General features: G+C 40.1%; 1 non-coding gene across 1 annotated transcript; it reads left to right on the top strand.

Annotated features, from left to right (window-relative positions):
- The first annotated feature begins 7,586 nt into the window (after nt 1–7,586).
- On the top strand, nt 7,587–7,695 carry LOC129401382 (U6 spliceosomal RNA). Its single transcript, XR_008628307.1, has one exon. It is a non-coding gene; the product is annotated as a U6 spliceosomal RNA (small nuclear RNA).
- Nucleotides 7,696–25,315: the final 17,620 nt, after the last annotated feature.

Here is a 25,315-nt window from a genome sequence, read left to right as displayed (position 1 = left end):
CTGCCCATTTCCCTCAGGAATGAGATGAAAAATATAGTTAACAATATTCCTACATAGGTTATAATCTGCTGTAATAAAGATCTCAAACTTAATTTAGTTTGATAATAAGTTCTGAAGAGTCAGAATAAAAAGTAAGTATGAATTTACTATATCCATTTCTCACTCCTGTGAGTCAACTATGTCCTCTGATGTAAAATTGAAATTCTTGGTAATGAAATACACTTGTATGCTAGTTCTCTGACTTTGGGCTAAATGAGACCAGTGGAGAGATCATTTAAATAACTGAAAACAGCCTCTGAAATGAGCAGCTTAATGCCGCCTTTAGATCAAAGAGGGATTTGGAAAGAAGCTGCTCATAGACCCACAGCGCACTTTGATGTCTGTGTTTGGGGAGAACCAACACCCTCTGAAAGCCCGACCCAGCTTCTCCACTCTCCAGCTGCCCATAAAACTACAGTAGCAGCAGCTGACTTGGTGAGATAAAGGATCCAAATGATGATATGTGACTTTTTTTTACTGTCTTCTTAAAAGCTCAGTTGACAAAATTTGCAAATCACAAAACAAAAAGAAAAAATATTATGGATTTCAGATTTTATTCAATTCTACTATAAGCATCATTGGAACTTTTTTGGGGGGCAGGAGATGGGATGGAATGGCAGTGCTCCAGACTTAATCCTGGCTCTGAGCTCAGGGATAAATTCTGGCCCTAAGCTCAGGGATCACTCCTGGTAGGGTCTGGGGACTATTTGTGGTGTGGGGATTTAACCCTGGTTGGTTGTATGCAAAGATACCTTACCTGCTCTACTCCCTCACTGGTTCAAGTGGAACTTTTAAAAACTGATCTTTTGAGGATCTGGGGAAATATCTCAAAGGGCTACCATGCATGTCTCTAAATGCAAAAAGTTTTCAGTTCCATAAGTGACATGCTCTGGCCTCTAGCGCATGGTCAGGAGTGACCCCAGAAAGCATGCTAAGGGAATGGCCCCAAACCCAAACAAACAGAAAATGATCTTTTGCAGTCTTATTTGTATAAAATATCACATTGTGAAGGGATAGAGTGATAGTACAGTGAGTAGGGTGCTTGTTTCGCATGAGGCAGATCTGAGTTTGATTCCCTGTACCCCAAGTGATGCTCTGAGCCTTGCCAGGAGTGATTTCTGAGCACTGAGTTACGGGTAAGTCTTCAGCACTGCTGGGTCCCAGCCAGCTTTTCCTGGTAAATCCTCACAAATAATTTTCTGTGAATGCGTTATGCCATTGTTTGGGGGTTCTTTTTTAGTTTGTTTGTTTGTTCTGTATTTCTGAGTACTTCCTGTTTGCCCCCAAACCAAATGAAACAAACTAAAAATCACCTTGTGACTCATAAATAAATCTAGAGAGGGACCAACAAGTTGTAGAGATTCTTCCAGACCCTAGAAGAATCAACACAAGGCTGAGTTGCCCATGGTATCCTGGAGGGGGCTGGGTGAGCCCAGTACTTGCCCAAACAGAGCCCTTGCATCCAAAAACCTCTATACTCTACAATTGCCCCATGCTACTGGTCAAACTCCCTGCTCAGGACGAGCCTCATCGAGAAATCTGTTGAAAAACTCAGTTATACAGGATTTGTGACTGAATTCTCCAAGATTTCAGGAGTTGGGGATAGGCTACGTTCCCTCATCTTCCTGTACTTCCAGAAGCTCTGGCAGTCATGCACAATACCACAGAAGGCCACCCAGTTAAAAATTTAACTCCAGTTGTATCACCTCACAAAAAATTTTGGTCTTCCTGGAAGCGACATATCAAATTCTACAACACTGATAAATGAGGGGTAGCACACCAGATTTGTATGTGGTGTAACATAGAAGGCATCCAATCTTGCTTAGCAAAATATCAACAGAGCAGGCTTCACCTGTAACAACATTTTACCAATCCCTTATATAAGGGCTTAATAGCTCCATGGAGAAATACACAATCACAATCTTCACTAACTTTCTTCTAAGTAAATGTATTTTGATCATTCTTTTAGCAAATTATAACAAGCAATATAAAATCAATTATTGAGGGCTTCTATGGGGGCAGGCTTAAGGGGTGGTTGGGAAAATTGAAGATAATGGTGATAAAAAGGTGCAATGGTGGGGCTGGAGCGGGTAGGGCATTTGCCTTGCATGCGGCCAACCCGCATTTGATTCCCAGCATCCCATATGGTCCCCTGAGCACCGCTGGGAGTAATTCCTGAGTGCATGAGCCAGGAGTAACCCCCCCCAAAAAAAGTGGTGAAATTTGTACTGGTATATTGAATATCTGTAACAAATTGTCACGAACAACTTTGTGAACTACAGTGTTTATACAAGGTGTAAGGGGAAAAATAAAATTTGAAAAAATACAAAATCATTTTTGTGATTCTGGATAGCTTTTCTCAGCCAGCTTTCCCTGGTAAATTCTCACAAACAATTTTCTGTGAATGTGTTATGCCATTGTTTGGGGGTTCTTTTTTAACTTGTTTGTTTGTTCTGTATTTCTGAGTACTTCCTGTTTGCTAAATACTGTGTGCTGACTTTGTGGAGATGGTGAGACACAGTCTTTCCCCTCGAGAAGCATGTGAAGTCCTCTAGGGAAACAAATGAGTGCACAGATAATTAAAATTCCATGATATAAATACTTTGACAAAAACTTGGAGCCAAGACACGTTGTACATGTAGTGGATATGAGGGAACCCCTCAACCCCCTGCTGAGAGTGGCAATGTGGAAGCACCAGAGGCAGGGTGGCTATCAGTAATATGTGTCTCTATTTGTGACTCTATGTCTCACCAGAGTTACTGTTCTCTCTGCAGGGAGTCACTTTCCTCATTTCTCTCATCTCAGTAGGACTATGAAAATGTGTGTGGTATTTCCAAGGGAAGAATTTAAGACTGGAGAGCGAGACAGCGTCTGGCAGGCAGACTGAGGGAAGTCATTATCCAAAACATAGCGAAAGATTGAACAAAGTAGGAGATATGCTGTGAGATTACCTGTGCTTTGTTTTTCACTGCAGTGAGCTCATCAGCAAAAATGAAAGTCTTGCAGATTAATGAAGGTGTAGCACGCTCAAGTCCCAGATCTTGCTATTTCAGAAAAAAGATAAAATAATAATAAGCAACCTGAGTTTTCTCCTAGATTCCTCTGGTGACAACCATTTATATCTGGTGAAAATCAAGGACTCTTGTGAAAAAATTAAAGGTTTAAAGGTAAGGGCAGGAGTGGAAAGATGATTCAAAGGGCTGAAACACTTGCTGTGAGTGTGTGGGAACCCCAGAACTCATCCCTTTGGTTCCCTCCACCCTCACGTCTACCTTCAGTGTTGTCCCCCTAAGTTACCACAGAGAATAAAATCAGTTTCCTTCATGCATGGTCAAGCCACCAGAATGGAAACTGATCTTGCCACCTCCAACTGGGAGTTCCATGATATCTTTCCAGTCTCATATAAGACCACCTCAAGGCAGGGGAGGTATAAGGTGATAAGGTGAGCTGATAGTGAGCTTTCATAAATATCGAGAGGTCAGAAACTCTCAGAGATGCTCAGTTTTGTATTATTTTGACATTTGGAGTTTAGTGATAATTTTTTGGCAAGGCATTTTCTATACACTGTAAGACTCTGACAGCATCTCTGACCTTTGCCCATTGAATGCCAAGAACACTGACCCTACTAGTATAGCAAGCAAAACTATATCCAGTTAGAGCCAAATATACCTTGGGTGTTCCTAGTTAAGTATAATTGCTCTAAGTAAACATGAGAAAGGGAAAAGGAATAAAGAATAAAAGAATGAAAGGAAGATAGAGAAAGAAAAAAGAAATAAGAAAGAAATGAAGAAAGAAAGAGAAAGAAAGGAAGGAAAGAGAGAAAGAAAGAGAGGAAGGAGAAAAAGGAAGGAAGGTATCAAGGAAGAAAGGTGGAAGCTAGGAAGGAGGAAGGAAGAGAAAAGAGAAAACTCTTGTGCTATTTCCTTGTTGAACAATTCAGACCTATTATACCCAGTTAATAAATATTTTGCCCTAAACATTTTGATGAAAGATGGTAATAAAGGCCTCTAAACAAAAGGATATTCCAGGTTAGGGAGGTCGGATTTAGGAAAAAAAGTTCAGTAACAGGGATATATGAGAGTAGATGAATCAGAGTAGAACAGAGAAGAAGCCTTAAGTTTTATTTGTCAGGTCACTAATGGTAAAAATACATATATTTATATTAAGTTCCAAATGGCTAAGTCTATCATTTTCATTTAGAAGTTACCTTTAATGATATATACAGTGTTCTCATTTCAAAAATTATCAAAGCAAGCTTCTTGTTTGCCTTATTGAGTCCTTAATTAAAGAAAACTTTAGATTTTAAGTCCTGAGTAAATCCTAATGAATATTGGGTTCATGTATCAGGCACTTGGACTGGAGCGATAGCACCGTGGGTAGGGTGTTTGCCTTGCATGTGGCCGACCTGGGTCCGATTCCTCTGTCCTTCTCAGAAATCCCGGCAAGCTACTGAGAGTATCCTGCCCACATGGCAGAGCCTAGCAAGCTACCTGTGGCATATTGGATATACCAAAAACAGTAACAACAAGTCTCACAATGGAGACGTTATTGGTCCCCCCTCGAGAAAATCGATGAACAACAGGACGACAGTGCTACAGTGCAACAGTATCTGGTACTTGGACATTTGGAGAACAAAACCAGGTGGGCTGTGAGCAACCCCAGTGAGAACACTTTTTTCCCCCACTTTGATTCAAGAAGGAAGAAAAAAGTGGGATTCAGTGACCTAATCCCTTCAGAAACTTTTGAGGCCTCCATGTTGCCAGATCTCCCCTTTCCAAGCTGCCTTTAATATTTTTGGGGAGCCAATGTGGCTGGGACACACCATGTTGCTGGGGTCTCCATTGCAAAACTCTCCTTGAGCCATGTCCTAAGCTGTGGCTCGTAATTCTATTACAATGTCCTTTCTAAGTGCATTTCCCCCCTCATATGGGATCTGTATCTCTTCATCTGCACTGTCATTTTTCTACCCTCCAAATTATTACTGCAGAAATTTGGGGTAGGATTCAATTTCCAAAACTATCCAGTCTACTAGCTCTCACAGAGGATCAAGAGGAGCAAGGTGACTTCCCGTGGAAGTCCAGCTTAAGGCAAGGGTACAGGAAGGAAGAACAGGAAGAAACTCGAGAAAAACCAACTGTAAACAGATAGGAAGGTAAGCCAAGTAGGAATGGAATTCCAGCATGTTCTGGGAAATGTTTTCCTGTTTTATGTTAGACAAAACTCAACTAAGGAAAAGGGAGTAGCTAAAGGACAACCCCGTGAAAGTAAAAAGCCTGCTTTGGACAGGGCCTTGGGACATGATATTGTCACTGTCATCACTGTCACTGTCATCCCTGTTGCTCATAGATTTGCTTGAGTGGGCACCAGTAACGTCTCCATTGTGAGACTTGTTGTGACTGTCTTTGGCATATCGAATACACCATGGGGAGCTTGCCAGGCTCTGCCGTGAGAGTGGGATACTCTTGGTAGCTTGCCAGGCTCTCCGAGAAGGGTGGAGGAATCTAACAAAGGCTGGCCACGTGCAAGGGGATCACCCTACCCACTGCACTATTATGCAAAGAACAGGAGTCAGAAACTCAGGAATGTGGTGAAGCAACTTAGTCTTGGAAACTAAGAGGCGGTTCATCTTTCATTTTTTGAAATGTTCCTGAATGCCAGGAACTTACTGTGGGATTCCCAGAGATATAAAAACAGAAAAAGCTGAGTAGTGAGACTGTGGCAGATGCTCTGGATTACAAAGTCTCCTTGGAAACGCTAGGATTTCTGTAGGGAGAGCAGAGGGGAAATAAGGCACAGGTACCGGTAGTCACTCGATCATCTTTCTTGGTGGAGCACAGTGACTATCAGTGCTATTAGTTAAGTGATGTGCCTTTGCCTTATGACTTAAAATGGCTTTTCTCACGTTTCTGCAGCTTATATTTGAATAGCCTGTGAAATGGACTACCTGCTAGTCACATGCCTCAGGGTTATTTTTCTGCTGGGGGTGGGTGGAATGATTTTATTCTCCAGGGAAAAGGATGCTATTTCCGTAAATCTCAAACATTACATGCATCAGAGAACTCAAGGAAAAAGCTTTTATTCTCTTGAGAGAAACACAAATAGCTCCACTTTCTTCTACCTCTTGTTTAAAGTCACCCCATAAAGTGCTATCACAAACAGGCTCTAAGGATGAATTGTTTAGTGCCATAAGGTTTATTTGTGTGCAAATAGATGCACACATATTGCATTTATGCTTTAGAGTAGTTGTATTTGTATTTTATTCTCTAAGAGAACTTTAGAAGGCTGAGAACTTATTTTATTCAATAGAAAACAGTAAAAACTAATAAATAAGAGACCCATGTAGTAAGAAAAATAACTAATAGTTATACAAATTTTAATTTTAATTCCAGAGGTAAATAAATAATAGTTATAAAAATTTCAGAAAATTTAACTTAAAAACTAAAGATCAACATTTTGGTAATGAAATGTAGATTTATTTCCTACTCATTTTTTTAAAACTAGATGTTTGTTTTCAAAATTTCTGTTATAAAGGTGTAGCCCCACTTACATTTTTACCCCTATTTTGTATATTAAATGGTAAACTTCACCTTAGCAGAGGGGAAGCTCCAATGACCTTCTTACTCACAGTGGTATCTTCTCAACACCTGCAAAAGACCTTGCATCATGTGCCCTAGTACAAGAAAACTAGCTTCTCAAATCCCATCTCCAAATCAGATACCTTTCATTAAGTCCACTTTCTATGTGATTGGTTTCCCCGTCATATTTTCTACAGCGTCTTCCTTTTTAAAGTCCTAAGCTGGAAGTTTGGGTTCCCTAACAATACTTTTGAAGTGGACAAGGGTATAAGTACACTTATGAGAGTTTAATAGCCCTACATGACTCCAAAAATGATCAGGAATTTTCAAAATGCCTGATTTTGTGTTCTGTATTTGCTGTATTCAGAATCAAACCTCACATGGCTGCAGAAATTGTACTTTTAATTCCAGCCATTGTCTTGGTCTTCTTTATGCATCTCCAGTCCCTGCAGAGAATTTGGTGCTGCAATTTCACTAAATAGTTCTTGAATCGATAGAGGATAATTCTGCTGCTTCAAAGAGACAGACATTTTCAAAAGAAATATACACTGGGTTTAGTGACTGCTTTTGTCAACTTTGTTCACATTCCAAAGCAAACTGCTCCATTATTTGGCTAGAAAAAAGAAGAGCTATATATTGAAATTCAAAGATAACAGCTATAAGGTTACTGCATAGCTAATTAGGTAACAATATTTGTCACTGTATTGACGAACAGAGTGAATCCAGCTGGTGTCTAGAATTCAGCTTGGGGTGTCAAGTAAAATAAAAGTAAGTTAACTTATTTTTTCTGAGAATTATTAGGGTCTTGGTTGTCTTGTCACAGGGTTTGGTTTACACATCAAATTACAGCTACATGAAGCCCCAAACAAAACAAAACAAACAAACAATTCAACGCTGAAAAGATTGCTACAAGACTGGATATATAATCTGGATTTTGATCAAATTCTTAAGTTATTTAAATTCTTAAATTATTGTGCTTGTTTCGTTAGCACATTATACTAAAATTGGGACGATACAGAGAATATCAGCAAGGCCCCTGCACAAGAATGACAAGCAAATTCTTAAAATCCTGCTGCGTCTTCTTATTCAGCAGAGAATTCTAATATTTCATAGTCATAAAGCCTCTACAAGTTACAGAATCTCCATGTTGAAAAGCTCTTATTCTTTTGCAAAGACGAAGCTGTGATTGCCCAAATTGTTACACATGTGTTGCTATCTACTATCTATCTATGTAGAATTTATAGCCTGGAATACCTATCATTATTATGGTCATTAAAATAAACAAAAGTCCCATATCAGTTCTTATAGGAGTCAATGATCTAACATTCTTTCAGTCTTCCTCAAATCAAGGAAATAAATAACACTGAAGATCTACCTCTTCGGTGGTTTGGATTAGCGTCATTTATTTCAGATGAAAAATAATGCAGCATCAAGAGAACAATAATCATTGTCTACCATAATTGTTGGATAAACACTCTGATCAGTGACTACATTTATCAGTAGATAATAGAAAGACCCTTACAAATGATTGGTAGCTTTCATCTCAGGATCTGAAGAATATGCTGCTCAGCATATGTTTTGTGACTTCAATTTGTAACATGTGTTCAAGTGCAAATTTTGAAGTGGGTATTGTGCTTTCAACCAAGCCAGGACATATCTTAAACTAATGTATTTCCTGTAGAGCTAACTTGGATGGGAGTCAACCTGGGGAAATCCCTCTGCTTGACAAGCCCAGCTTAGCTACAGATCCAAGTCTGGAAATTCTCAAGTCTGTTGAAAGCTATACCCAATGTCAGGCCAGTGGTGGAACTTAGGCAATATAGTTGATTGCATTGCATCAGTTTCCCTTGGGATATGAGGAAACTGACTTGGAAAGTTTTGAATGGTAATGAATGTGACTTCAATTATCCACCTCAGTATTTTCAAATTGTAAAACTTTGAGTGGAAGCACATCTGTCAGTGCTCAAGTGCTGCTCCTGGTTCGTGCTCAGGGGTCACTCCTGGTGGTGCTAAGGGTACCATATGCAGTGCCAGTTATCAAACTAGTGTTGGTCAAATGCAAGAAAAATGCCTTAATCCTTGTACCATCTCTCCAGCCCTTAACCATTTTACAAGTAGAGCTTGCACTTCCTGTAGTTTATGGTTGATGCATATATTTGTAACATGTATCTTTTAATTAAATGAATTTAGAGCTAAGAAAAGTAGTAGTAAAGAATGTGCAAAAGAATAATGTTTATGTTCAAATATATTTACTTACTAAATATTAAAGTTAACTCTGGATTATCTCAAATCTGTGGTATGTATTATGAATTTTCAGGAAGCAATAGCAAAGCAGTTCCCCAGGTTTTCTGTCTTTGTTTTGTTTTTAATGTAAAACTCTTTGTTTTCAAAGTTCTGACTAGCTTTTTATCATAGCACTTGGACGAATGCATTTAAAAATCAGTGTGTGGAGTCCAGACAGCTAGTATAACAGTTAAGGTGCTTACTTTGTATACAGCAAACCCTAACTTGGTCTGGCAACCCAGACAGTACCCTGAGTATTACCAAGAATGATTTGTGATTGTAGAGTCAGTAATAAGCTGTGAGAACCTCTGTGTGTGACCCAACTGTCCTCTCCAATTCCTAAAACTCCAACAAACCAATGGAATATAAAATGAAAATAGAAAAAATAATGAATTTTGTTGGCTATTATTAGAAGTTGTATGTGAGAGCCCTCCCCACCCCAAAGGGCCCACCCCCCGGCAGCCGACCTCCACTACCCCACCACTACAGTGCCCTAAGATGATTTCCACACGCTTGAGCCAAGCCTAACACATGAGCCAAGTCTCACAGAACCCAGCTAATGTGCAACTTTGTGATCTTACACTCTGGGCTCAATGGGACCGGGGAGCAGAGATCCTCTGCCTGCTTCCCCCAATCTCTGCTGACCTGGGGGTCACACCCATAAGCCACCTCCTTCGAGTGCCATCGGCCACCCTCCAGAACTCATGGCTGCTTCTCCTGGAAAAGAGCATAAAATGATAACATTAACTATGCCAACAAACACCGCACCAGGAGTACCCCAGAGGGGGGAGGTGAGAGCCCTCCCCACCCCAATGGACCCAGCCCCGGTAGCCAACCTCCACTACCCCACCACTGTCATGCTCCAGGATGCTTCCCACATGCTTGGGCCGAGCCTCACTCATGAGTGAACATATTCCTGGACCCAATGGCCGCTATCATATATATATATATATATATATGTATATATATATGTGTATATATATATATGCCTGGCAAGCTACTGAGAGTATCGTGCCCCCATGGAAGAGCCTGGCAAGCTCCCCATGGCATATTTGATATTTTAAATTCAGTAGCAATAACAGGTCTCATACCCCTGACCCTGGAAAGAACCTCCAATTGTTGGGAAAAAAAGTAAGGACAGGCTAAATTCTCAGGGATGGAGCAAATGGAGACATTACTGGAGCCCACTCAAGTAAATCGATGAACAATGGGATGACAGTGATGACAGTGATGATGTATTTTTGCATGTGTATGTGTGTGCTGGGTTTCTTTGACAATAAAGTCCACAAAATTCTCTATTTGAATGTACATAACATTTATAATTTATTATGATGATGATTTAAATTGTAAATTCTTCTGTCAGCTCCAAAGTTACATAAATCCTGAACCTTAATCTGTCACATAGTTGTAAAACTAAATTATGTGATACTGAATATTATGTCACTTCCTTGTAGAATGGTGAGATCCTGGTGGCGAATCCACAATACAGCTCGCAGAGGATTTTTGATTCTGAGTTCGAACGCCCTGTTTGGCCAGGGCTTCGATGACTGCCTCAGTCTCAACAGAATCGAAGGCCTTCTTTAAGTCGATGAACGTTAGATGGAGCGGCATCTTGAACTCTCGCAAAACTTCAATGAGTTTGGTCACTGTGTGGATATGGTCTATCGTGCTGAATCCCCTTCAGAATCCGGCTTGCTCGCATGGTTGTCCTTCGTCTAGTGTTCTGCCTATTCTATTTAGGATGACACGAGTGAACAACTTGTAGACGACAGACAGCAGGCAGATTGGGCGATAGTTGCCGATGTCGTGAATGTCTCCCTTCTTGTACAACAGAATGCTCCTACTGGTTTTCCACTGAGACAGAACCTTGCATTCAGACAGGTGGCATGTGAAGAGTCGGGCCAGTGTATAGATGATTACTGGTGGCAGATTCTTCAGGTCTTTGGATCTGACCTTGTCCGGACCAAGTGCTGTTCACGTGTTTACCAACAAAATGGCATGTCGGATTTCAAAAGGGAGAACGTTGGGAAAGACATATCCATCCTGCAGAATTTCATACTGTGAGGATCTGGCCCAGGACAGACCACAGGAATCTATTTAGCTTTCTTAAGACTCTTTTTACAGGAGCCAGCATTCTAGAGTAACTTGATTTTCTGCCCCTGAGCAAGGAATTCAGATACAGGCACCCCGGTTCGCAAGAAGGGTGGTGGTCAGACCAGATAACCAGACCCATATCACATGACCCGTATCACAAGACCCAGAACTGCCCCCAGAACCGGGACATTCCTGAATATTGGCGCGAATACTGATCTCTAAAACCATAGGCTAAGGAGTGATGTCCTTTTAAATGGATTGGTTAAGAGAGTTTGCAATATTACAAATCTATTGGCTATGAAATGCGCAGGCTCTGCTGTAACGGCCGGGGAAGGCCTATATAAGATCTCCTTTGGAGAAGCTCGGGGTCTTTTGCCCAACCTGCTGGACCTGCGTGTCCGTGTAGGCGGCTGGACCCTGGCTAGCCAGTCTACAATAAACCCTGCTTGCTGTTTGCAGTCTCTGGAGTCTCTTTGTCGTTATAGGGAGATCTTGATCTGCGCCCTAACAATACATGAGCTGGCAGGTGGATATGGCTGTCAAAGAGATCTGAGTAGAAGTCATGAATAATCCTCTCCATTGCCTTTCTGGGAGATGTGATAGATCCATCAGGACGTTGGAGGGCAGTCATCTTGGTCTTGTAGTTGGTGAAGGACAGGTGAGTGTTGCGAATACTTTTCCCGGCTTCTGCTGTACTGGCCAACACTGCTGCTCTTCTCTCTTTGAGATCTACCTTTATCGCATCTCTGCACAGCTTTGTGAGTTTGGACGTTAGCTTGTGGTTGCCGGAGGCTCACGCCAAACCACGTTGACTAATGATGAGCTCGAGAGTTTCTGAAGACAGGTGTCTATGGCTTTATCACTCTCAGCATTCTTCGCACAGTCATGGAGGTGCTGAACCAGTTGATCATATTTCTCGTCGATGTTGTCAAGGACGGCATCTTCCCACGTTGCTGCAATAGTGCAAAAGAGCTGCCAGTTGGTGGTCATTCTGGGAGTTGCCTTCTTAGACTTAAATTTTGCAGACTTTTCTCCGTGTTCTGTGAAGTAGAATTTTGCACGAAGGAGATGGTGGTCCAATCCCATTTGGAATTTCGGGACAACAGCAACACGGGTCAGGCAAAACCTTCGATTGAATATGATGAGAAATCAACATGAGAAACGACTTGGTGCCAGAACTGCGCAGGAGGAAGAGAGCAGCGTGGAACGCCTTCAAGAGCGTCAAAGAAGTAGTTAAGAGAATGAAGAACCTCCGACTCCAGGCACATCTTTTTGACTCCACCATTCTTCCTGCCCTAACATATGCCTCAGAGACCTGGCCCCTATGCAAACAGAATGAGAATGCTATTAGGGTATCCCAAAGAGGAATCGAAAGAGCTATGCTACTAGTATCACATCTCACTCAAGTGAGAGAAGGAATCCGGAGTTCTGACCTCCATCAATGGTCAAGAATCAGGGACGCTGTCTCATTTGCCAAGGCATCAAAAATCAGATGGACTGGTTATGTAATGCGATTCAGAGATGACCGCTGGACTAGAGCTGTTACCGACTGGATTCCACAGGACGTCAGAAGACCTCGTGGCCACCCACCAACTAGATGGTCAGATTTCTTCGTCAAATCCCCGAATGAATGATTTGAGGCTCTTCCTGTTCCTGAAGCAAGCAGATATAATTGGGCTGCACTAGCATGTGACAGGGACAAATGGAGCTGTTACTGGTGCCCGCTCAAGCAAATCGAAGATCAACAGGACAACAAGTGATACAAGTGAATATTATGTGAACAAATTTGGTTGGAGAATTAGTGCACATCTACATTCAAAACACTAGGGTTTGATATTTGTTAAACAAAGATTACTGAGTCTCATATACCTCCCTAGTTTTTGTTTCTAGTTTTAATTTTTTAAGTTTTGGGCCACACTAAGGTCTTATTCCTTGCTCTGTGCATAGGAGTCACTCCTGGTGGTGCTCAGGGGACCATTGATGTAGCTGGGAATTAAACCTGGGTCAGCTGTGTGCAAGGCAGATGCTCTACCCACTGTACTATCTCTTTGGCCCAGTATTAGTTTTGAATATTAGATGAGATGGTTTCTGTCAGAGCCATTGTCCCATAATTGGTATTATAGAAGACATAATAATAGCAATTATTTTCTTTTTTTTTTTGGATCACACCCGGTGATGCATAGGGGTCACTCCTAGCTCTGCATTCAGGAATTACCCCTGGCAGTACTCAGAGAACCCTATGGGATTTGGGGAATCCAACCCAGGTTGGCTGCGTGCAAGGCAAATGCCCTACCCGCTGTGCTATTGCTCCAGGCCCTCGATTATTTTTTTGAGTGATCACAAGCTGCTCCATAATCATAGTGACATTAATTGAATCTAGTAATATTAGCAATATGGTCATTAAAAGTAAAATAAAACAAGTCTACATAATAGTACTTTGAATAATATTATCACATTTTAAGATGTATGAATTTGATTAAATTATTAAACCTAGATACCTGCTTTCTTACCTGTAGATAGGGAGAAAATATTTACTATTAGATGATAATTAAAATTATCATCTATAATTATAATTACATTAACTTTGAGCTAAGCTCTTGGTAGCTTAATATCTATATGGGATCAATTTAGGTGTCTCTATTTATTACTATACCTGATTTCTGACACTCCTTACTCATTTTCCATACCTCTCAGAGAGCCTGACAAGCTACCGAGGATATCCTGCCTGCATGGCAGAGCTTGGCGAGCTACCCATGACGTATTTGATATGCCAAAAACAGTAACAATAATGTGCTCTTCATGTTCCTGTAGTGAGCAGATGCCATTGGGCTACACTAGCACGCAACAGGGATGAATGGAGACGTTACTGGCACCTGCTAAAGCAATCAATGAGCAATGGGATGACAGTGATTTTTTGACTAATTTCTTGACTTTCCAAAAGGAATAAGAGAATGCTCAGATTTCAGAGTCAACTGAGATTCCAAGATTCATACAAGTCAGAGGTGGTTAATAATAGTAGGCAACTAAGAGGTATGGGGTAGAACAGAACCAGCGTCCAAGTCCTATGCAAGGATGAGATCAGGTAGCAAGAGAAATTCCAAAGTGTCAAGATTAACATGGACATCAGTGCTTTGAAGTGAAGATGAGGAAATAGAACAGGCAATGAACACAGTGTGTCTCAGTGGGTATACCTGAAAATATTTTTCCAGGAAACTCTCCAGAATGGGACGACGTTTTAGGAAACTTCTAAATGGAGCCTTTGGTCAGTAATAAAACTGCTAACAGAATTATGGTAGCACTGCACTGTAGCACTGTAGTCCTGTTGTTCATTGATTTGCTCGAGTGGGCACCAGTAACGGTTCCATTGTGAGACTTGTTGTTACTGTTTTTGGCATATTGAATACACCACGGGTAGCTTGCCAGGCTCTGCCATGTGGGTGGGATCCTCTTGGTAGCTTGCCGGGCTATCAAATTTATAACTATTCTTATTTTTCATGTTATACTTATGAGCTCCTTGAGACCAGGGACTGTGTCTATTCTAATTTTGTGTCTCTAAATCTTTAGAAGTCAAAGAATAAATGATTAAATTGAGATGGTTAAAAGATGCCAAGGGGTAAGTGTATGTCATGTTCCCTTTGATTTCTAGTTTATTTTCCAGGTATCTAGAAAATTTTTAAGCTTTATTATAGATTTTGCTGGAAAGTTTTTCATATTTTAATTACTCCAAATTCTTTGTAATAAGAACACAAATTTATTTTATGTATCTGAAACAATATTTGAACCAAAGTATTTCCTGTATCACTGTATCACTGTCATCCTATTGCTCATTGATTTGCTCGAGCGGGCACCAGTAACACTTCTATTGTGAGACTTGTTGTTACTGTTTTTTGCATATTAATAATAGTATGTAAATTGTAGAGCAAAGGAAATCGAGAGCATTTTGAATGGATCAGTATTTTTCATACCTTTTGTTTTACAAAGATTATAAAGAGATATTAAAATGGAAATATAGCTTTCATTTTTTTTGGAGTAAGTTAAGTTATATGGGCTGGAGCGATAGCCCAGCGGTTGGGCGTTCGCCTTTCACGTGGCCGGCCCGAGTTCGATTCCTTCGCCCCTCTTGGAGAGCCCGGCAAGCTACTGGTGCATATTGGATAAGCCAAAAACAGTAACAATAAGTCTCTCAATGAGAGACGTTACTGGTGCCTGCTCGAACAAATCGGTGAGCAACGGGATGACAGTGACAGTGACAGTAAGTTATATACTGTTAGTTTGATATGATCTTGGGAAAGTTAAAATAAGAAGGTAAAAGTTGGTATTGCAATGACCATGTGTGAGGATTCTTTGTAAGTCAAATTGGTATGCTAGTTAGTGCTGATATCAATGACAGAAAATGAGAAAATTTGTGTTACTTACAAGCGAAAGAATTAGGAGTTTTTTTTTTCAAACTTCATCATTGTCTCTTAATTTTCTAGGAAAGTAATCAAAGGATAATTTAGGAATATTTACATAAAAATTTAAAGAACGGCATTATATTGCAATATTTATTTGAAACATCAACATGCTTCAAAACCTGCAATTTCCTTAATCAGGGAATATTTCTTTTTCATTCTCTTATTTGAGAGAAGCACTTGCATGCAGAAGTTTAACTCTTGATAAACCAGACACTTGACAGAACCTGGGATTAGGAGACATCTGCTTCTAATTTTGTACTGGCGCTGTCTGCATTAGTGCTCCCTGCCTCTCCATTCAGGAGATAGAATGCTTTGTTTTCTTCTAGCTAAAAACTACCAAGTTAGATGCTCTTTAGAAGGGAGAGATGTCTTGCTATCAATGGTGCCATGGAAGAGACAGTCAAATTCTGATTTAGGAGGACTCTATCTTTTACTTGGACTGGAGCAATAGCACAGCAGGTAGGGTGCTTGCCTTGCACGCGGCTGACCTGGGTTTAATTTCTCCGTCCCTCTCCGAAAGCCAGGCAAGCTACCAAGAGTATCCCGCCCACACAGCAGAGCCTGGCAAGCTACCCATGGCATATTCGATATGCCAAAAACAGTAACAACAAGTCTCACAATGAGATGTTACTTTTAGTTTTTTACCAAAACTAAAAGTGCCCGCTCAAGCAAATCAATGAACAATGGGACAACAGTGCTACAGTGCTATCTTTTATTCATTTTGTCATCTGTATACATACATTTTTGACTCTTCTCTACTATAGTGCTACATACTCACCATTATCCTTAAACTCACTAAAACCCAAAACTCTCAAGTTAGATTTTTGATTATTTGGTAAATTGAAATAATGCATAAACTGTATTTGTCTTGTAGAATCAAGTCTGTTTTGATTCTTGGTTTTACATCTTGGTTTAACTCTCTTGGTTTTACATTTTTTAGATTTATATATGAGAGAGAGCGAATGAGAGAGAGGAGAGAGTTGATATTATTGCTTGCTTATTAGGGACGACAAAACAAAAATCTTTGAAAGTTCCTACATGAAGTTCAAAAATTACTTAAAATAAAACTTTTGGGGCTGGAGTGACAGGACAGCGGGCAGGGTGATTGCCTTGCATGCTGCTGAGTGGGTTCTGTGCCAGGAGTCACAGTGGGAATGAGACAGAGACAGAGACAGAGAAGAAAAGTGCCTTGGGGCTGGAGCAATAGCACGGCAGGAAGGGCGGTTGCCTTGCACGCGGCTGACCTGGGCTCAATTCCCAGCATCCCATATGGTCCCCTGAGCACCGCCAGGAGTAATTCCTGAGTGCAGAGTCAGGAGTAACCCCTGAGCATCGCCAAGTGTGACCCAAAGAGCAAAAAAAAAAAAAAAAAAAAAAAAAAAGAAAAGAAAGAAAGAAAAAAGAAAAGAAAAGTGCCTGCCATAAAGTCAGGCTGGGAGGAGGTAGGGGGGTAATGGGAGGGAAACTGGGGACACCTGTGCTGGGAAATGTACACTGATGGAGGGATGGCTGTTGAAGCACTAAATGACTGAAACCTAATTATGAACAGCTTTGTAAGGGGTTTATTTCACAGTGATTTGATAAAAAATAAAAACTTAAAAAACTGAAGAGAAATAAACATTACAATAAATACATTCATAGTCCAGATTTTGTATTCACTATTATTACTTTTAGATAAATTTCTTATAGTATAGTTTCCAGATAAAAATGCAATTTTGTTTTATTTTGACTCTGTTATGCATTTTCACTGTAGAAAAGCTGGAACATAAAGTTTTTTTTAAAAAAAATTCTGTATACAAGACTATATGCCTTCTATTATTATATCTATACATGTCCTAAATATGTGGTAGAGTGGTAGATGTGCAAACGCCTTGCAAATGTCTGGCACTATCTCCAACAAGATCTTTAAGAAGGATAGTTATGGGCCAAGGTGATAGTACAGTAGGTAGAGTGTTTGTCTTGCACATGGACACGGGGGTTTGATTCCCTGCACTCCGGTGGTCCACGGAGCACCATCAGGAGAAATTCTTGAGTGTAGAACCAGGAGTAACCTCTGAGCATCACCAGAAATGCCCCAAGAGGTATTGTATGTTAAACAACACCTTTATAATCTTTATATAATTGAACCTTGAAACATTTCCTGTTTTGAATGCTTTACAAGAGCATTCCTATTATAACACTGACTATAGAAAGAGTCTAAGCCTTATTAATCCTATATAGTCTATTAAAACTTCCAAAATCCTTTCTATTTCCCCTCATGTGCACAGACATTAATATGTGGTTAATATGGTATGCACTGCACTGTAGCACTGTCTGGAGCTATATAGCACAGCAGGTAGGGCGTTTGCCTTGCATGCAGCTGACCTGGGTTCGATTCCTCCATCCCTCTCGGAGAGCCCAGCAAGCTACTGAGAGTATCCTGCCCGCATTGCAGAGCCTGGCAAGCTACCCATGGCGTATTCGATATGCCAAAAATAGTAACAATAAGTCTCATAATGGAGATGTGCCCACTCGAGCAAATCGATGAACAACAGGACAACAGTGCTACGGGGCTACAATGATATGAAGTAGCATTTCTAAAATAGGTTGCCATGGCAAAAGTTTTATAAAAATCATAAAAAGTTATGTATTATTGAATATTTGAGGGGCCACATGCGAGTTTGATTCATGGAAGAGAAAAGATTAAATGACAATGCAAATAAGAAAAGTTATGAAAAAATTATGTTAAGTGTTCGCTAAAAGAACACTTTGCCTAGATTTGTTTTTTTACATTGGATTTTTGCCAGTCTTAAATGTGTTACTCCTGTGCCAAACTGTTATTGTTCATGGAAAAAAGGATGATCCCTAAACCCATTTTCGAAGAGGACTCTGACATCCAAACCTGATGAACAGACCTTTAAAAAAAGAGAGAGAAATACCTGACAGCTCTTCTTTCCCTTTGAGCAACAGAATTTTCTCCTTGCTATCTGGTTCTCATCTATGCATGTCCGTGGTGAAGAATAGAATTCAGAAACGTGTGCCAGAGATACTGTGTGCTCCAGGAAACATTTTCTCTGATGAAAATTTAGAGGCCTGTAAGAAGAAAGAACAAAGACCTGGGAGTGCATTTTATCACTTCTAGCTGAAGAGTGGACTTGAAATCTTCTCTGTAATGTATTTACACAGACACTCACATAAAACACACACAAACATATCATCCCACAGTACACAGAGAACTGAGTTCTCTGTCTAGTGGATATCTACCTGTGCACATCTCTGTTATGGGATTTAAAATGTTATGGCCTGTTAAAGCAGCATAGAAAACATTTCAGGCAGTGCATATTCCATCAACTCCTCAGCCTATTCTCGTCCTCATACTTGTACTCAACAACTGAGGAGCTTGCCTTCTTTCCTTTGCTGGCAATGTTGTTTTTTCTTCATCAACACAACTGTTACCAGTCTTCAATAGGTACCATTACTCTGTTTCCTTTGGAAAACTCTGTTTCTCAGTGACCTATTCTTGATTTCTTAAGTAGGAATCACATTTTATTGGTCGTTAATTTTTATTTGTTTTTTTTGTTTGTTTTGTTTTGTTTTTTGCTTTTTGGGTCACACCCAGCAATGCTCAGGGGTTACTCCTGGCTTTGCACTCAGGAATTACTCCTGGCAGTGCTTGGGGGACCATATGGGATGCCGGGGATCGAACCCGGGTCGGCCGCGTGCAAGGCAAACGCCCTACCCGCTGTGCTATCGCTCCGGCCCCTGGTCGTTAATTTTTAGAGTTTGGTCATAAGAGCAGCCCTAGCCACCATGTTGTATGGAAGTATCATTAATAGCATTTAATTGAGGTACCTGTTTATTGCATTATTTTTTCCTTAGGTTCTTTATTTGGAGAGTTTCTCTTATCCCAAAATGAAGAAATGAGCATGCACTTAATTTCTCCCCTAATTTTATGCTGAAATAAGTGTGTTGATTTTATTACTTATTTCTTATAGAATTGAAAATAATAAAAATAATACATTTCGCCGATTTCTCCCACACATGCCTTAAATTACACTGTTATTGCTTATTTTTGTCTTCCTCTTGCATTTCACGGAGAACAATGATCTCTCTCTGCATATTTATGCTTGCTTCTATGTAAAGAATTAGCAATGATTCCCATGCATTTTGAAATCCCATTTCTTATCTTTTATACCACATTACTCTCATAACCAATTCTAGCTGCAAATCTATTATGAATTATTTTATGGGCAATTTATTCTTTTCTTTCCAAAGTCTAAGTATATATTTATTTTTGTTACCACTCTGTGACAAGTGTTACAATTCACAATTTTTCAGGAATTCCTTTAATGTCCAAAGCATCTGATAAAATACTCATGGGATCATAAGCTTCCATTTGCTCCAGTACATTTTCAATTATAGATAGTGGAATGCCTAGACCTCCTGAGGTCCCAGAACATATATAATCTTCCATAACTGCTACAGATCTCCAGCTGCTTCTATCATCACTCAAATGGAGGTCTCAGGTGGATCACTGTGTACGATGGCACACGTGGGATTTTAAACGGTGTTTGTTTAGAATTACAGATTGATGCTTCCCACCATTGCATCTCAAACACAGTCATAACTACTTAATAAAAACTCTCTCAGACGGGTGTGTTTTCCTTCCACCCCAATATTGTTGGGGAGGGCATGGGGGAGGGGTGGGTGAGGAGGGGAATGTTGGAAATATGACAAGAGGAGCGTCGACAGATCTGGATTGAATTCAGCTTTGCCCCAAGTTACATGCACGACTTTGGATGAAGCACAGAACTTTTCTCAGTAAAATGGAAGTTGATATTAGAATAAAGGACTACTCTGAGGATGGATAAGGTATGAGAGAGGCCTGAACACATGAACTTTAAAAATTATTCAAGGGGGAAGCAGGAGATAGCACAGTGCTTTGGGCGCATGCCTAACATACATGCCCTTAGGGCACCATTTCTGCCACCCTATGGCCTCCTGAGCATGACCAGTATAGCCCTGGAGGCCCTCAGCATATCCAGGGTGACCCAAGGAACCCAGCGTTACAAAGCACTTGCATTGAATTGACAGCCCCCACCGTACCCTTGAGAGTTAAGTGGAGTTGCAATGCTCTAACTCATGTCAAAATGTATACAATGAAGATTCATAAGCCTAGATTTGAAAAGTTGGTGGTACAAAGAGTGCTCTTCTCCTGCCCCAACTAACATTTCCATCAACACATTTTTGTCTGCAGCAACCCTCCCGGCTCACCTCTGAGGACAGTTCTCTTCTGAAGCAGAAAGCATCAAAGAGCCTAGGTTGAGGGCAGGTTGGACTCGGCCAGTTCTGCTGTGCTTGGGACTGCCAGGTCTCAAGTGTAGGAATTCAATAGGCAGATTTAGAAACAAAGAGCTTAGTTAAATTCTAAAACAACAGTAGGATGCTGACCAACAGAACAATTCGAAATGGAATTACTGCATTACTATGTCTGTTAGAAAATTCTTAAAAAAAAAATTAAAGGCCACTTAGATGTCCAGTAATAGATGGTTAGCTAACTATACTATCACCTCATGGGATACAGTACATCTTTTGGTGGTTCTCTTTAGGGGTGATTTAGGTAAGTCAGATAATATCTAGGTTGTATTGAAAAAGCAAAATGAAAACCTGAATATACAATTTGATCTCAACTCTATGAAAAAAAAATTCAGATGAATCACCTAGCATGTTAAGAGTGATTGTCTCTGGTTTAAAATGATTATTTTTAAATCATTTAAAAATAATTTTAAAGTGAGTTTAAAATGATTTCATTTTCTGAATAATTTTTTATCATTTTAAAATTTCTAATGATGCACATATTTACAAAGCACAAAGAATAGCTTTTGCCGTGTTTTATGAGGGGATTATAACATTGCATTATCTTGGAGTTTGCCCTGGCCCAGGGTCAGCCCTCAGCCTGTCGCCTTCCAATGTTATCAGAAGGTCACTTGGCTAGCCTGTGATCAGAGCAAACAAAGGTGGCTAGTCTTGAGAGATATTTTATCATGTCTAAGCGGAAATGCTATAAATCACCTAACTCGTAGCAGAAAGAAATCACCTCTCCAATGGCAAAAAGCTTGTGTTCATCAGCCTGAATAGGGTGGACAAAACATGTACATTTCTGGCTCATTGCATTTCCCCTTCCACGCGTTATGCTGATTCTTCTCTCACATATAATTAACTAGAGTTTTGCTTATCAAACAGTATCTCAATTTATTTCTTTTCCTCAAGTTTATCACTGAATCACATCTGTCTTTCTCAATGGTTTTCCTTCAGGTTCATTTCCATTGTTAGCTAATCACACCATTTTGTATGAATTTTTTCTAAATTCTTGAAAAACACTTTAAACACTTTATGATCTACTGGCGATAACATACATTTATTTTTCACAAATTTGAAAATAACTTTTTGATTTTTTTTTGGCAACACGTGTCAGTGTTTAGAGTTTACTCATGGTTCCATGCTCAGGGATCTCTCCTGGCAGTGCTCTGGGGACCATTGTGTATTACTGGGAATTAAACCCAGGTCACCTGTGTGCAAGGCAGTACCTTACCAATTATACTATAGCTCTGCTCCTTAATTGTATGTGTTTAAAATAATCACCGTGGAAGGCAATCCTATTGGTCTTAGGGAAAGCATTCTAGAATTTGTCACTTCAGTTTTATCACCTACCACATTATTTGAATTCAAATTTATTTTAGATTGAAAATAAATTTCAACCTAAAATAAATTTCAAATACAACAATTCAAAATACAAATGGACTCTCAAATACCATGGAAAACATCCTGTAAAAATCTGAGTCTGTTTCACAGAATTCATGGAGAATATCCAGAGATGGCTTTTGCTGGGTTGTGAGAGTTTGCTTGGAATGAGAAATCACTTAGAAGAATAGAGCAATAAGAATGCACAAGTCCCAGAGCTTCAGATAAAATATCAGTTGACAATTTAGAGGCACATCTAATCTTTACTCGGAACCTGATATAATATAGCTTTGGGTAATCTAGAAGTCAGACTCCTGGGTTAACTTCTAGTGCTCAACAAAAACTACTGACTTATGAGGTTTTTTTCAATTAGAGTATCTTAACTGTATAGTGAAAAAAAGTTAAGAAAATTAAGATTAGTTTTGATGGACTGTTTTATGGACAGCCACTATTTGCCAGACCCAATGTAGTAGGATGGTTTATTTTTTTATCGAATATATAGATAGCATTTTATGTAATTTTTATTACAGCCACAAAAGTATTATCATCCTCTGTTTACATAAGATGAGCTTAAGGTTCAGAGAACTTAGCCAAGGTCATCTTTTGAAAATGGTAGTACTGGCATTTGAATTCAGTTTACCATAGCTCAGCCATAGCCATAACTATGATCTCTATAAAGTAGAATTATCACAAGATTATTTTTGCTTCTTTTGGGAAAAGGCTTTATATTTTCTATTTTGGGCATTCGGATATCAGTGCTTTATACAAAGGAATATTTGTCAAAATAAAACTGTTCTCTTGCTCTTGTGTGGAGTTGCAGGGCTGTGTGCCCAGGTGAGAGTCTGGGCCTAATCAGGTGACCCTTATTTATTTTTTAAATTGATTTCTATTGATTTTAATGCTGCATCTCTGTTATAAAGGCAATTTTAAGTCTAGAGTCCTATGAACAACTATAATTTTTGGGGGGGGTCACACCTGGCGATGCACAGGGGTCACTCCTGATTTTGCACTGGCAGTGCTCAGGGGACCATATGGGATGCTGGGAATCAAACATGAGTCGGTCTCGTGGAAGGCAAACGCCCTACCCGCAGTGCTATCGCTCCAGCCCCTAATCAGGTGACCTTTATGAGGTACCGGGAAAAGCAAGAGAATTCTCTTCCAAACTGCAGGTTTCTACTTCACACTGCCACAAGGGTGCAAACAGCAATATTAGTTTAGGCTTACTAGAGGTTTTCCTCTGTATCTGTATGAGACTTAGAACAACAGCATAGGCAATGATGGTTAAAAATCAAGCCAGAAACATGTCTTTCCCAAGGCAAACTTTTATTGTCAATACTGCTGGTTTACATAAAGTGACATTTACTGCAAAAGTGGTTTACCCAGCCATGGAGGTTGAGAAGCCCACTATCTTCCGTGTGCAAGCTGGGGCTCTAGATGTAGGAGTCTATGCCTGAAAGGCAGGAGCATCTATTTTGTCTCAGCCCAAGGGCAGGAGATCAGTGTTTCAGTGTAGCAGTCAGACAGAGAAAATTTAACCTTTCTCCAGTATTTGTCCTTCAATGGGCTAGATGATTTCTACCCACTCAAGGGAGACCTCTGTGGCTTTCCTAGGACTCCCTGTTCAAATGAGGAAGTACCCTCAAAGACACACTCAGCAAACAGCCGGGCATCCTTCGGTCCAGTCAAGTCAATATACAAAATTGACTTCTGTTTATCTAGGCACACTGGTAAAACCTTAGAGTCTTTTTGATGTTTGTTTGTTTTTGGACCATACTTGCTTGGCAATGCTCAGGGGCTACTTTTGACTCTGCGCTCAGAAATTACTCCTGGTAGTGCTTGGAGGACCACATGGATGCTGAGGGTTGAACTACAGTTTCAGAAGAGTCTTGAAATGATTTTCTTACCATGCTATGCTAGTGCAAACAAGTGATTGTATCTCTGATGCACCATTATATATTCCTGTTGTATTTGTGATGGATTAAGTTCAAGACCCTTTGCAAGCAGGCTCCCAATTTCCTTGTATTGACCATCTCCTTTCTGGTTTTCATTCTCCCCTACAAGAAATATAAACTCCAGCACAAAGACCAAGTAATGTGCCAACTTCTCTCTTTTTTCCCCCAGGCCTAACCAGTGCTTCTCCTTTTGTTTTGATGCCTTAGACCAAAACCCTCACCTTACCCTTCTAGGTAACTTATTTTCACTCTTCTTCCTCAGTTGAGACCTAGTAGAAAACTTAGAAATGTCATTAGTAGCACCAATGTGCTTATAGAGAATTTGGCATTTAGTCTTTCCTAACACGTACCACATGATAATTACATTGCATGCTCACTTACTAATATGCTGACTGAAACAGTAACTAGCAATGACTTCTCAGGCACTCAAAACTTTTAAAATAATTTAAAATAAATATTTTATTTATTTATTCACTATTCAGGGCTGGTGGGATAACACAGCAATAGGGCGGTTGCCTTTCACTTGGCCGACCTATGTTCGATTCCTCCGCCCCTCTCGGAGAGCCCAGCAAGCTACCCAAAGTATCGTGCCCACATGGCAGAGCCTGGCAAGCTACCCGTGTGTATTGGATATGCCAAAAACAGTAACAATAAGTCTCTCAATGAGAGACATTACTGGTGCCCACTCGAACAAATAAATCGATGAGCAACGGGATGACAGTGACAGTGACAATTCACTATTCAATGAGTGAATAAGCAAAACAATGCTGGACAGTTTGCCAGCAATTTTGTTTTTTTTTCCTAGGTATTCCTATTACAGGGCATAATTCATACTAAGTGTACACTAAGTACTTTCAAATGAATGTATAAATACATGAGTGAGAGACAATTCTCACATATATACACAGACATAGCAAGACAATTATATATTAGGATTCAACCCAAGGCCACTCACGTGGCTAATTGATCCCATCTATTGCGTGCCTACTGGGAAAACACCCTCATTGACTGTGGACGCTAAGGGAGTCATAACCATCAAGTGTTCTTATTCAGGGGAATGGTTACTACTGTGATGTATTTAAAATAAATCTGTGACTTTCCTGGTTCTTACTTAGTTGTATTTAGCCCTCAGGACGAAATCCAACCTATTTAACATAGGTTGCAATGTCAGACCCTGCGAACTCCCGCTAAGGTGCAT

Source organism: Sorex araneus, chromosome 1, assembly GCF_027595985.1.
Source record: "Sorex araneus isolate mSorAra2 chromosome 1, mSorAra2.pri, whole genome shotgun sequence".
Lineage (NCBI taxonomy): Eukaryota > Metazoa > Chordata > Mammalia > Eulipotyphla > Soricidae > Sorex > Sorex araneus.
The sequence above is the reverse complement of the archived record's forward strand: the minus strand, read 5'-3'. Positions and strand labels throughout refer to the sequence as shown.